The sequence below is a fragment of the Schistocerca serialis genome, chromosome 1 (assembly GCF_023864345.2).
Source record: "Schistocerca serialis cubense isolate TAMUIC-IGC-003099 chromosome 1, iqSchSeri2.2, whole genome shotgun sequence".
Lineage (NCBI taxonomy): Eukaryota > Metazoa > Arthropoda > Insecta > Orthoptera > Acrididae > Schistocerca > Schistocerca serialis.
Genome location: NC_064638.1, coordinates 313,546,598 through 313,561,710, shown reverse-complemented (window position 1 = coordinate 313,561,710; position 15,113 = coordinate 313,546,598). Strand labels below are relative to the sequence as shown.

The 15,113-nt window shown below is 46.1% G+C and overlaps 1 protein-coding gene and 1 non-coding gene across 3 annotated transcripts in view; one reads left to right on the top strand and one right to left on the bottom strand.

Moving 5' to 3' along the window:
- LOC126469658 (leucine zipper putative tumor suppressor 2) overlaps positions 1-15,113 on the top strand; it is a 1,134,623-nt gene that overhangs the window by 708,684 nt on the left and 410,826 nt on the right. The gene's annotated exons all lie outside the window — the stretch shown is intronic.
- Positions 145-218, bottom strand: Trnat-ugu (transfer RNA threonine (anticodon UGU)). Its single transcript has one exon. It is a non-coding gene; the product is annotated as a tRNA-Thr (tRNA).

Genomic DNA, 15,113 nt, shown 5'->3' with positions numbered 1-15,113 from the left:
CTGTATATGAAGACAGTAACTGTTCTCGAAAGAACATACCATTGATGACCATGCAGCTTCTCTAGAATAAATAATATTTAATTGAAACCCTCAGCTGGCGAAAGGCGTTGTTGATATACCTCGATGGGGACAGCTGAAAATGTGTACCCCGACCGGGACTCGAACCCGGAATCTCCTGCTTACAAGACAGACGCTCTATCCCCCTGAGCCACCGAGGACACAGATGGATAGTGCGACTGCAGGGACTTATCGCTTGAACGCTTCCCATGAGACCCACATTCCCAACTGTCCACAATTTACATACGTAATGCTCCTAATAGATATTTGCCCGTGCACTCATTACTCGCGCACACTAAGGTGATGATTCCCACAAGAGTTCGGGCAACCTGTGGGCACTCAACAGACGAAGGTCAATGGCTGGATAGCCTTTAACTATATATATATGAAGATAGTAACTGTTCTCCAAAGAACAGATACCATTGATGACTGTACAGCTTCTCTAGGATAAATGATAATTAATTGAAACCGTCAGCACCTCTTAACGCCATCTAGATTCCCTCTGGATGTCCAAGGTAAACGTGCATCAACATTGAAGGTTGTGTATTCATTGCCCATCGAGACGATTCAGTTATATATGAATGCGTAGTGTGTTCTTTCGGACATGTTCGAGAGAACAGACACCACGCGCTCCTACGTTATTATGACCACTGCTGAGAGGGAGACGGACCATCGCCTGGCGGCTTTAGGGCACGTGGCACGATAATGAAAGTGTATCAGCGAAGCACAGGTGAATGAGGGATCATTCTGGTGGCCGGCGATACGGACCGCAAATGTGACTTCGTCAGTGTAGTAGATTGCTATAGCACAGCGCCTAGGAACGAGCATCTCGGAAGTGGTGCAGCTAATCGACAGTTCGCATGTTAATGATTTATGAAAAGCACCTCAGCTGTGTTATTTCGCATTTATTGTGTCACGACCGGTTTTTTTCGTTGAACATCTTCAGGCTGTAGAGTTGCCCTTAAGTCATGGCATAAAGTGTCATTAATATCACACTACAGTACATCTCGGCAGCCTGAAGATGTTCAATGAATGAATCCGGTCGTAACACAAGGAATGCACAGTAATAAAACTGAGGTGGTCTTCATTAATCATTAGCGTTAGTGACAGCTGTGGTGTTCAACATGATCAGAATTATTTACTATCGTGACCTCTACCCATGCTTACTCACAGGAGCTATCTACTTCCATTTCGCTACAAGATAAACTACTTCTAACAGCAATAAACAAGCCACCGCGAATTGTGTGTATCCCTTCTGAACACCGTTAGGTCCTTCGCAGCAATTCCGGCTGAAATTATCTCCGGCTTTAGCCAGCCTTTAATACCTATAATGATTTGAGTGTCAGTGTTTTCTATTAGCATTGGGTGCTCTAGTACTTTCCCAACATAGCTACGATAATTTACAGTTGTCTAAACATTAGACATAAAGTCTAATTCCAAACACGTGTTCGGCTCATAAATTATAGTTGATGGTGACTTCAATTTACCCTCGATATATTGGCGAAAATACATTTGCAGTTCCGGAGGCACACGGAAAACATCATCCGAAATTGTGCTGAACGCATTCTCTGAAAATTATTTCGAGCCGTTAGTTCTTGAGCTCGACCCAATAGTAAACGGGTGTGAAAACGCATTGATATCTTAGCAACCAATAATCCTGAGCTGCTAACAAGCGTCAATACGGATACAGTAATTAGTGAACACAGGTTTGTCGTAGCGACACTGAATACCGTAATTCCCAAAACCACGAAAAATAAGCGAAAAATATACCTACTCAAAAATGCAGGTAAAAATTCACTTAGCGCCTGCGAGACAATCTCCACTCCTTCCAAATAAAAAATTTAAGTGCAGACCAGATGTGGCTTGAATTCAAAGAAATGATATCGACAGCAGTCGAGGGATTTATATCAAATCAATTAACAAACAACAGACATGATCCTATTGGTACACAACTGGTTGGATAATTCTTTTCAACGTCGTGAGTGATGTGTGTACAAAGTTTGGTTTACATCGATCCACTGGTTTAAGGAGGAGTTTTTTACCCATAACGTTGCTCGCGTACGCACATGTTACACGTATTTCACTTATATTTAACGTATTTCACACACATTCGTAGACATACTTCGCTTGGATCTCTAGCGAATTTCACCGTGCTGTTTCATTTTCACGCAGCTCAGTGTTTATGACATCTTATCTCCTGAAATATGAGCTTTACAATTATACAATTTTGGAGATACATGTAATGGTATGTGTAAATACTTTCTGCGAAATGTGTTGCAAATATAGTAGTAAAGAAATAATATATTAAAAGGACACACGTGATGCGGCTGTCTGTATGAAGAGCGAAAAGTAATACGCCACAAAGGTTTTTCCTTTCGTCATTTTGCTGGAGGTGTCAACGAAATGTAGTCTCATAGGGGTTTGAAATTATGTGTAAACTTTGTTGCAAGTCACTAAGTGCTCTCATTCTCAAATAATCGATGAACATAATCTGGCTTTTCACCCTCAGCTCCATCCCATTGAGAGGTAGGTGGTTTTTCCCCACACAGTGCTTCTTTCTAGAAATAAAGTACCAATTCTGGCTGAAACAAAAGAATAGACAGAGAGAGAGAGAGAGAGAGAGAGAGAGAGGTTGTGGGCGAGAAAGGAAATCCTCGATCACACCCCGCCTGTTCAAAAATGTTCAAATGTGTGTGAAATCTTATGGGACTTAACTGCTATGGTCATCAGTCCCTAAGCTTAAACACTACTTAACCTAAATTACCCTAAGGACAAACACGCACACCCATGCCTGAGGGAGGACTCGAACCTCCGCCAGGACCAGCCGCACAGTCATATGCTTAGTGTGTAACATGTACTCTATGCTCTATATATCTTAAGATCTATGAGCACTTGTTCATCTTCGCTGCAGTGAAACACGTCTCTTTCACTTCAGGCTTTTAGCTAATGCGAATGACCTACACAATGCAGTAAACAAATGAGGACACATTATTCTGTTATTGTCCATGGATAAAACGTGGGGTAAACAGCTGTCAGTGTTGCTACTATAGTCCGTGTTCGCAGTCTTGGGTAAATCCAACGCGTACGTTAGTTATGATGGAACCAGTTTGCGTTTTGATAAGTCTGTGAAATGCGGTTACATTGTACTTTTTTATCTTTGCGCTTACCAGCATAATGGATACCTATCATTCCACACGTAGAATGCAGACGTGATCGTCTGTTATGGTCCGGCAAATAGAAGCAACCAACGAAAACGCGTCCTGTGTTCTCAAAAAATATCTGGAATGCAGGGAACCACCTGGACAGTTATTCAGCCGTATTTTCCGCTTATTGGCAGGGCTCTATAACAACAGCGGCAGATCGTCTCTGACCTTGTACTCCTGTACTGGAGGAGTGAGAACTGCAACGAATGGATGAATATTCTGGAACTTGTGTACATCAAATTTCACCATTTTTCGGGGTTCGTCATCCTCTAATCTGGACGATACGGCATGAATAGCTGCTATACTCCTTATGATGTTCAACATGTCCAGGCCCTTCGACCAAAAAATCAGCCAGTCATATTGCAGTTCTGCCAACAACAAAGGTAATGTTAACTGAAAATGTTGTGTCTAGACAAGACAGCCTAGACACAATGAGAGGAAGCCGAAGGGCACGCGTTTAAACTCACGCAGGCTGGCGTGAGGTCTGAAACAGGATACGTAATGAATGCTATAAAGAAAAGTACGTAGCTGCTGGAATACTTAACTTTAATCCACGATTGGTGAACATTGGTCTTGTTGATACAGTATATGCGTCATTAGATACATAGCAAAGGATAAATGGCGCCTTGCTAGGTCGTAGCAATTGACGTAGCTGAAGGCTATGCTAACTATCGTCTCGGCAATTGAGAGCGTAATTCTCAGTGAACCATGGCTAGCAACGTCGGCTGTACAACTGGGGCGAGTGCTAGTAAGTGTCTCTAGACCTGCCGTGTTGTGGCGCTCGGTCTGCTATCACTGACAGTGGCGACACGCGGGTCCGTCGTATACTAATGGACCGCGTCCGATTTAAAAGCTACCACCTAGCAAGTGTGGTGTCTGGCGGTGACACCACAGAAAAGGCCGGTTTCATGCGAGATGGGACTGCCAATTTTCATAACCAACATGTGTATTCTGATGTAAAACTACGTGCACTTGAAGAAGCTGCGCATCACTGCCGATTTCCAACTAATGTCCAGGCTGAAATTATCAGCGATAGGCTAGCGGAATATTATATACTATCAAACAGGTTGACTTGTACAAGGTATTTTCAGTTCGTATCAAATCATTGCCTGTCCTGCTAGAGAAGGTACCATTCCAACAACGGTTGGAGATGTGGTTCATGCATGGTGGAGCACCAACTCATTTTCTCCGATATGCCCGAGGACATCTCACACAGACATTCAGTGGGCACTGGACTGATCGGGGACGGCCGGCCACTGTGGTCGAGCGGTTCTAGGCGCTTCAGTCCGGAATCGCGCTGCTGCTACTTTCGCAGGTTCGAATCCTGCCTCGGGCATGGATGTGTGTGATGTCCTTAGGTTATTTAGGTTTAAGTTGTTCTAAGTCTAGGGGACTGATGAGTTCAGATGTTAAGTCCCATAGTGCTCAGAGCCATTTGAACCATATGATAGGACGCGACCAGTACGTTGCCCAGCTCTGTTCCCAGATCTTAATCCTTTGGGCTTTTGCTGGTGTGGGTGCTTAAAATCTTTGGCTAAGCAATCTTCATTAATAATATACAAACGCTACAGGAAAGCATCATCAATGGCTGCCAGCGCATTCCTGACCGACGTGGAATGTTTCAGAGAGAGTGTGATTCTCTAAGACGTCGGACAGAAGCATGCCTCACTATGAATAGACGCTATATTGGGCACCTCCATCAGCGGTGGTTCACGAGTGTAGGTCATATGTAATAGAAGGTAAATTACATTAGAAGCTGTGCTCTTCCACGTGATGGAATAATGTGTTCTCACGAGTTTACCCGTAATTGCATTCTGTAGGTCGTCCGTAATAGCAAAGAGTCTGCAGTAGAAATGTATTTCACACCAGCAAAGATGTAGTAGTTCCGGTCGATCGCGTCTGACCACCGCAAGGGAGGAACGCCGTATACTGCACCAAGCACATCGTCATCCCTTCACAAATGCGCCTGCCTGCGACAACGAGCAATGGACTCCCGGCAACATTTTTGAGCCGTGCGTGGCTCGTATTCGTGCAATTTCTTACTTTACACTCTGTTTTTACCCTACTACCACCTCGTTATGTTACTTTTCAGTTACTGGTGTCACCGAGTTGCTGCCTTGCCTGCCCGTGAGCGGCAGCAGCAGCGCTTATGGATATAGGCCCTGCCGTATTATCTCTGCTGGACTGCTATTACTTCCCGGTCGTCGTGTGTTGGGTGTTAGTTCGGACCGGGCAATCGAGTCAGTTGGAACGTGCCAGCAGTTAGTTCGGACTTGGCAGTGTTTGAGTTGGCACGCGGCACAAGTTCAGTCGGGGCGCCGTGACTCGCCCGACGGTTGCCGACACACATGATTGGAGTGGGGACGGCTCTGGTTGGTCGTCGGTCGGTCCTCTTGCCGGACGACGTGTGTTTGGCCGGCGATGGCTTATGGGTTGGCTGCGTGTGCCGACTCGTGATTCGTCCATGTTGTTGTACAGGCACTGCCGTTAGCATTGTCTATTTCTTCGTCCAAGTGTTCGTGAAACTGTGTGTAGTTTGTGTGATTTTGACTGACAAGTTATTTGAAATGTTGTCGGCGTACTGGCTCTGAGGAGTCGGTCGGTTGGCGTGGAGCAGTGAGGAATTCTCGGCGGGGCTCACCGACTCTGGACACGAAAGTTGAGTTTTGATTTAACCTACCAGCAAGTCAAGACTGCTCACATTGTCGTTTCGAGTTCGTTGTTGGCTGTTGGGATACTCCCACGAGGAACAACGTGGTTTTCAAGTTGAAAAATTCTAGCCACCCTCCGGTGGACTTTCACTGTATTTGGTTATTTAAATTTAAGTGCACCAGTGGAATCTTCTGCCTTGTGGCCATTAACGTTCCGGTTACCTGCCCTGGGCGCTGTAGTTTCCTCAGCGTCTTGTTGCTGTCCAGCACGGTGTGAAGTTTGACAGCTCCTGTACGATTGGTTGTGGGCGCCAATATCTTCTACGTTGTTTCGTTGAACTCCCTGTTATGCCCTGGTGTGGTGAAGTGGAAGTTATCCTGTCGGTGGGTCTGTTGACTGTCGGTCGGCCTAGTTTAAAATACTGTTTCACGTAAGCCCTTTGGCATTTTAAAGCTTTTAATGTTGTTGAATTTTAAGTCTTGGGCCTTCAACCGCTTTTGAGTTTGAGTTCTTTTGTTCTTAAGGCCTTCAGCCTAAATTAAAGAGCTGTTTCACGTAAGGCCTTTGGTACTTAAAAATTTATGTTATGGAGTTTTAAGTGTTAGGCCTTCAGCCGATTTGAATTTAACTTGTTAACTCCAGCCTAACTAAAGAACTGTTTTAAATTAAGGCTTGCCTTTTAAATTTCTGATTATGCTTGCGTTTTAAGTTATTGGCCTTCACGGTAATTAAGTCCCAAAGCTGTGTGTTTAAAAACTTTTTTGCACTCTTGTAATGTTTGATCAAAGAATAAAGTTATAGAATGAGATTTTCACTCTGCAGCGGAGTGTGCGCTGATATGAAACTTCCTGGCAGATTAAAACTGTGTGCCCGACCGAGACTCGAACTCGGGACCTTTGCCTTTCGCGGGCAAGTGCTCTACCAACTGAGCTACCGAAGCACGACTCACGCCCGGTACTCACAGCTTTACTTCTGCCAGTACCTCGTCTCCTACCTTCCAAACTACCGTCCCGAGTTCGAGTCTCGGTCGGGCACACAGTTTTAATCTGCCAGGAAGTTTCATATCAGCGCACACTCCGCTGCAGAGTGAAAATCTCATTCTGGAAACATCCCCCAGGCTGTGGCTAAGCCATGTCTCCGCAATATCCTTTCTTTCAGGAGTGCTAGTTCTGCAAGGTTCGCAGGAGAGCTTCTGTAAAGTTTGGAAGGTAGGAGACGAGGTACTGGCAGAAGTAAAGCTGTGAGTACCGGGCGTGAGTCGTGCTTCGGTAGCTCAGTTGGTAGAGCACTTGCCCGCGAAAGGCAAAGGTCCCGAGTTCGAGTCTCGGTCGGGCACACAGTTTTAATCTGCCAGGAAGTTTCAATAAAGTTATATGTTCGAGTGTAACTGACAGCCTCTTATTTTGGCCCTTTTCCTGTCCTGCGGGTTAAGCAGGGCATTTCAGTTTTGTATCATCCCACAGCGCTGATCGAAGACTAAAAGCAGCCGGACTAGGAAATTAACCCCCAGTGCTTAGGCTGCTGCTAACACCACAACACAAACTGCTGCGTGACGGGAAGCACGGAGTGCTGATGAATCGTGTCGCATTGTGTTGAGCAAAGAACCGCGGTTCTGCACTACCTCAGATGACCATCGTCGGTGAGTATGGCAGCGACCTAGGGGAAGGTCCCATTCTTCCAGTGTTTTGGAGAGGCGCAGCGGTGTTGGTCCTGGCGTCATGGTGTAGCCATAATGTATGACGTCAGATCACGGCTGGCTGTGACTGACAGAGCTGCGACAGCACAGCGGTACGTCAAGGAGATCTTACACCCCCAAAGGTTACCTTCCATGTGACACTACCGTGGGGCCTGTGGTCGGCAAGATCCCCAGACCTGTCCCTAGTGGACATGTGTCCCAATGTCTGTATCCAGCATACCAGCTGGGGGCCAGCATGTCCCAGGAGAGACACACTTCCCAAACGAATCATCCATGCCAGATACTGATACTGATAAATGGGCTCATACTGGCAAGTTTTTTGTAAATCTGATTCGACTTTGTAATCACTGAAATAGCATCACATAACCTCTTAACCCGTGGTGTTTCATTTCGGTTCCTCCTCTCATTCTGCGTACTTTCTTTTATTGTCACGCAGTCGTAGCTCTCCCCCCTCCCCCCTCTCCTACTGTTTATTTGCTTTTTTTAGACGACTATAAGTGACTAATACTTATCAGCCGAGCGGTCTACGGCGCTGCAGTCATGGACTGAGCGGCTGATCCCGGCGGAGGTTCGAGTCCTCCCTCGGGCATGGGTGTGTGTGTTTGTCCTTAGGGTAATTTAGGTTACGTAGTGTGTAAGCTTAGGGACTGATGACCTTAGCAGTTAAGTCCCATAAGATTTCATACACATTTGAACATTTTTGACTAATACTTGCTGTAGTCTGGCTAGTCAGGAAAAATCAGGCATCGGACATTAATAAGAAGCCAGATATAGAGGGCTAACTTACCCGTAAGTTACGTGCGCCAGTAATCAAAGTTCTGTCTGTGAGCCTAAGACACGTGCCCTGTATATTCTTCCAGACTGCTCTCTCAATCTGTCCATAACGAGGAGGGTGTAACGTGTTATAACTGCGACCTGTTAGTCAAGAGAAGGCAGGATTCGGTTACGACTGTGGACGGGGCCGTCATCAGTTACTATTGGTTGCTTTTACAATTACTCACAATTTATTTTAAACCAATAATTCCAGACTCAACAATAAATAAAAAATACCACTCGTTATTAATGAAGGAATAACAACAGTGTAAATAATAGTTGGTTCAAATGGCTCTGAGCACTATGCTACTTAACTTCTGAGGTCATCAGTCGCCTAGAACTTAGAATTAATTTAACCTAACTAACCTAAGGACATCACACACATCCATGCCCGAGGCAGGATTAGAACCTGCGACCGTAGAGGTCGCTCGGCTCCAGACTGTAGCGCGTAGAACCTCACGTTCTAAATAATAGTGTTTTCAGTGAGTTACAATTTAGCAAATCACTATTAAATACAGATACAACGGATAATGTTTTAAAAGCAAGCCACTGTGATCTAGGCTGAAGACCTTATGCGCCAGAAACGGCAGTAATATAAAATATTTTCAAACCTGCTGTAAAACAGCACATACAACAGTAAAAGTTAATTAAAGAAACAAGCAACTGATCCAGACGGTGCTCCAGGAATTGACCTCTGAGAAGGTCCAGGCAACAAACACTTTCGCGAGTGATAAGATAGGCAGCCAGAGTTGCATTCACTTTGAAACGTCCCCTTTGAACAATTATACAAGACTGTGCTTAAACTGACACACAATTTCTTTTTTTTTTTTTTTTTTGCGCAACGCAATCTGACTTTCAATAATCCCTACAAAATAATGGCCCTGACTAACATTAACCTATATCTTTCACAAATCACTTACCTCACAAAAATCTTGGTTACTCGAACTACTGCAGTACAGCGAGCGCCACTACTGCCAGCTAAATAAAAGATTCAAACTACGGAAGGCACTAACTACTGATAGGCATAGTTAGCAAATGAAAGATTTTAATACAGAACAAACAATGTATTTACCTTAATAGTGTTGAAAACTCATAATATACACTCCTGGAAATGGAAAAAAGAACACATTGACACCGGTGTGTCAGACCCACCATACTTGCTCCGGACACTTCGAGAGGGCTGTACAAGCAATGATCACACGCACGGCACAGCGGACACACCAGGAACCGCGGTGTTGGCCGTCGAATGGCGCTAGCTGCGCAGCATTTGTGCACCGCCGCCGTCAGTGTCAGCCAGTTTGCCGTGGCATACGGAGCTCCATCGCAGTCTTTAACACTGGTAGCATGCCGCGACAGCGTGGACGTGAACCGTATGTGCAGTTGACGGACTTTGAGCGAGGGCGTATAGTGGGCATGCGGGAGGCCGGGTGGACGTACCGCCGAATTGCTCAACACGGGGGCGTGAGGTCGCCACAGTACATCGACGTTGTCGCCAGTGGTCGGCGGAAGGTGCACGTGCCCGTCGACCTGGGACCGGACCGCAGCGACGCACGGATGCACGCCAAGACCGTAGGATCCTACGCAGTGCCGTAGGGGACCGCACCGCCACTTCCGAGCAAATTAGGGACACTGTTGCTCCTGGGGTATCGGCGAGGACCATTCGCAACCGTCTCCATGAAGCTGGGCTACGGTCCCGCACACCGTTAGGCCGTCTTCCGCACACGCCCCAACATCGTGCAGCCCGCCTCCAGTGGTGTCGCGACAGGCGTGAATGGAGGGACGAATGGAGACGTGTCGTCTTCAGCGATGAGAGTCGCTTCTGCCTTGGTGCCAATGATGGTCGTATGCGTGTTTGGCGCCGTGCAGGTGAGCGCCACAATCAGGACTGCATACGACCGAGGCACACAGGGCCAACACCCGGCATCATGGTGTGGGGCCGTACACCACTGGTGATCGTCGAGGGGACACTGAATAGTGCACGGTAAATCCAAACCGTCATCGAACCCATCGTTCTACCATTCCTTGACCGGCAAGGGAACTTGCTGTTCCAACAGGACAATGCACGTCCGCATGTATCCCGTGCCACCCAACGTGTTCTAGAAGGTATAAGTCAACTACCCTGGCCAGCAAGATCTCCGGATCTGTCCCCCATTGAGCATGTTTGGGACTGGATGAAGCGTCGTCTCACGCGGTCTGCACATCCAGCACGAACGCTGGTCCAACTGAGGCGCCAGGTGGAAATGGCATGGCAAGCCGTTCCACAGGACTACATCCAGCATCTCTACGATCGTCTCCATGGGAGAATAGCAGCCTGCATTGCTGCGAAAGGTGGATATACACTGTACTAGTGCCGACATTGTGCATGCTCTGTTGCCTGTGTCTATGTGCCTGTGGTTCTGTCAGTGTGATCATGTGATGTATCTGACCCCAGGAATGTGTCAATAAAGTTTCCCCTTCCTGGGACAATGAATTCACGGTGTTCTTATTTCAATTTCCAGGAGTGTACATAGCAATTCATGACATCCAGTCTTACAAATTTCGAAACTCCGCCATCTCTCTCCCCACATCCACCACTGCTGGCGGCTCACCTCCAACTGCGCAACGCTACGCGCTGTTCACATCCAGCTGCCCAACACTACAATGGCAGACAACAATGCAAACTAGCCGCAGACTGCACACAGCACAGCCAGTGATTTTCATACAGAGCGCTACGTAACGTTGCCAATAAGAAAACATGAACAGCCTACTTACAACTTCACAACATGGTAACTCACACCAGTGGCAGTCTAACGAATGACTGATGATAATCTCGCTGAAGCTACCTGACATCCGCTAAACCAAATGCAACGATGGAACAATACGCCAAAGCCAGAACCGGCGGTCTGCACTACGTCCAGAATACTGTGTTTAGAGCCCCCGGTACGAGAAAGAAATAATTACCACCAGTGTAGAAGAATCACTAACAGACCTACAATCAAGAAAACTGTTGTGGACTGACAAGACAAAAAAATGGCTCTGAGCACTATGGGACTTAACATCTGTGGTCATCAGTCCCCTAAAACTTAGAACTACTTAAACCTAACTAACCTAAGGACATCACACACATCCATGCCCGAGGCAGGATTCGAATCTGCGACCGTAGCAGTCCCGCGGTTCCGGACGGAGCGCCTGACAAGACAGCCAGTCCACAGTGACGGGTAACCGAAAGGCACGCGTTTAAACTCACGCAGGCTGGCGTGAGGTCTGAAACAGGACACGTAATGAATGCTATAAAGAAAAGTACGTAGCTTCTGGAATACTTAACTTTAATCCACATTTGTAGAACATCGCTCTTGATGATACATGTTATAACCACAATATATATAGCAAAGTATTATGGCGCCTTGCTAGGTCGTAGCAATTGTAGCTGAAGGCTATGCTAACTATCGTCTCGGCAAATGAGAGCGTAGTTGTCAGTGAATTGTAGCTATGAACGTCGGCTGTACAACTGGGGCGAGTGCCAGTACGTCTCTCTAGACCTGCCGTGTGGCGGCGCTCGGTCTGCAATTACTGACAGTGGCGACACGCGGGTCCGTCGTATACTAGCGGACCGCGGCCGATTTAAAAGGCTACCACCTAGCAAGTGTGGTGTCTGGCGGTGACACCACAAAAGCTGTCAAAACTACACGCCTTACCGGACAGCAGCGGCGAGGCGAGGAAATTTACACTGCCGTTACATACACTAACCCCCAGGGCAGGTAACTGACGCGTTAGCGGCCACGAGGCAAGAAAAAAAAAGATTATTGTGTGTGAAATCTTATGGGACTTAACTGCTAAGGTCATCAGTCCCTAAGCTTTCACACTACTTAACCTAAATTGTCCTAAGGACAAACACACACACCCATGCCCGAGGGAGGACTCGAACCTCCGCCGGGACCAGCCACACAGTCCATGACTGCAGCGCCAGGCAAGAAAAATTACCGCTTGTTGAACTTAACAAATTGTTACAAGTTGAACGCACTAAATAGTAATAGGAAGTTTAGCAAAGCTAATCAGATCCGCTTTCCCCAAGCACTCCACTCGCTGCTCTTCGCCTCGGCGACACTACGAGCAGCAACATGAACTCAAGTCACTGGAGAATCGCGGGATATCACAATGGTGGAGGTTTCTCTACTTGGATTGAAAAGCACTCATCTTAAAGCTTGCTGGATCCGGTTTACGATGAAGTCGTGCACCCTCGTGACTACAGCTCTTCCATCCGGCAGTCCATGCGTGCCGATAGCGGTCCTGGCGCGTTCTCGCACTGCGCGGACCTGGCTTCTCCTCGGTCCCCAACCGAACTCGCCGCTCACACGAGCCGGCAAAACAACGACGTCGCCCCAGAGATAGGGCAACTGTTACTACATATCGATAACCGCCGCTGCTGCTACTAGCGGACAGGCAACGCTCGCGAAGCCGAGTGGCGCCAGTCAGCACGAGAAGAAGAGAAAGAACCGCAACTATGTCAACAGAGGGCGGAAACCTACAGACAGCTCCAAAGCGAGCCGCAGCACGGCTTAAACACGTCTGTACGACACAGTTATTTTGTTGCACTACTAATTCAATTAACTCTTCCCTGTTGGTTCAGACTACATTCACACTGCATTTGAATTCACTCATTTGTCACGCGCCTGTATGAGTTTACCATTGCTGGTTCATTATTGCACATCGCCTCTTCATTGCGGAAGTATTCCCCAGGATACGAAGTATAATTCTGAGCTTCATAATTCTAACTTTACTCACGCATATGTGCCATCTACTCGCGCTTTAACTCTGGTGCGACCGTCAGTAAAATGTTTAAATTTTATGTGCGATCGCGAGAAGCCTAGACACTCTGGAACTGGCGTGTAAGCATGCTCTGGCTTCACTAACAATATTCCGCAATATCACAAAACTCACTCACTTCTTGACGCACGATGTGCGAAGCACGACCTCCCATGGCCCGCCCTGCAGGCTTGCTCACGCTCCACTGACTCACTTCTCCGCACCGAAAGATCTTCAGGCTCCATCCTCTCTCTTATAGTACGATGGGGCATCCCAATCAGCGATGCCGCACTGCTGTAGCAAACAACCGTCAAAGTAGATTCGATCCTTCGAGTATAGGATCAAAATCTGTACCGTTACAGAGTGTATATTTTGTCATGCCGTTCCTCATGTAATTTGTTTTGCTTTCGTTGTATCTCTTAGATTTTCCAATTTGTGCACCCTCTTAATTATTCCGTTCTTGGTTTGTTATATTCGTGTTGAATCTGACTTGTTTCACGTTATTAGTTCATCTACATCTACATGATTACTCTGCAATTCATTAGTTGTCTTTTTATTAGATATTTGTTGTCTTGTTTTCTCAGCAGTCTCTTGAAACGTTTCAGTTTCGATCTTAGCAATTTTGGTCTTCTGGTTTACATAAATTAGCGAAAAGAGTGTAAACATTGCGCTCGAAAATATATTGTACAGACTGTCAGGTGGGTCTCTCTCTCTCTCTCTCTCTCTCTCTGTCTCTCTCTCTCTCTCTCTCTCACACACACACACACACACACACACACACACACACACAGTAAGTAATAGTTGTAATGTATAGTAATATTTGTAAGTAATAGTTGGAGTATAAATTTAAAAAAGTTTTTTAATTTTATATACCCACAGGGCCACACTAAATATGGAAATACACCGGTGATTTCCTGTATCCACCACCCCCCAAATACATGAAATCACCGGTGTATATTTAGTGTGACTCCTTGGGTATATAAAATTAGAAAAAACTTATTTAAATGTATACTCCAACTATTACTTACAAATATGATATCTTCTTGTACATAATACCACTCATATATGGTATATACAGAAGAACCACTCATGGATGAAACACCAGTGTTTTTGTAAATTTAGTATCAGCGTATAAAAATACAAAAACGATGTGTTTACTACATCAAAAAGGTCTGATCCTTTGATGATGTTGTAACATCACGTGTGGGTCAACGAAAATGGTTCAAATGGCTCTGAGCACTATGGGACTTAACATCTATGGTCATCAGTCCCCTAGAACTTAGAACTACTTAAACCTAACTAACCTGAGGACATCACACACATCCGTGCCCGAGGTAGGATTCGAACCTGCGACCCTAGTGGTCACGCGTTTCCAGACTGAAGCGTCCGGAACCGCTCGGCCACTATGGGTCAACAGATAAAAACAAGAAATTGTGTTATACTCAAGGCGGAATCCTCAAAATATATTTGTAGTTACAATATTCCATCCCAACTCTCCGTATTAAATGGTTTATCCAGATGTGCAGCATTATCCATTCGAAAAATTCAATTGAATCTATCTGAATTTGCAGCTCTGTTAGATACGAGAAAATCGCTGCATTATTCATTCATTTATCGGGGATGGTCATGTTTAGACCTGTCGCTACGAAAGCCGTATTAGGATACTGACTAATCGCTAGAGGTTGTCGGGAACTGTAACAGAACGTGCTGCCATAACATCTAGGCTAATAACTTCCCTGTGAGCGACTGTGAAAATGAGTTTTCGAAACGGGTAGACTCCATTTCTACATTCAGTCACGTGAATTATTTACAGCGAAGGTGCAAGCTGTAGCCACGTCAAAGCTGTGTTACATACGTGTGACGCAATGCTCTGCAGCGTATGCTCGTTACTATGCATTGCGTGAGGTTCG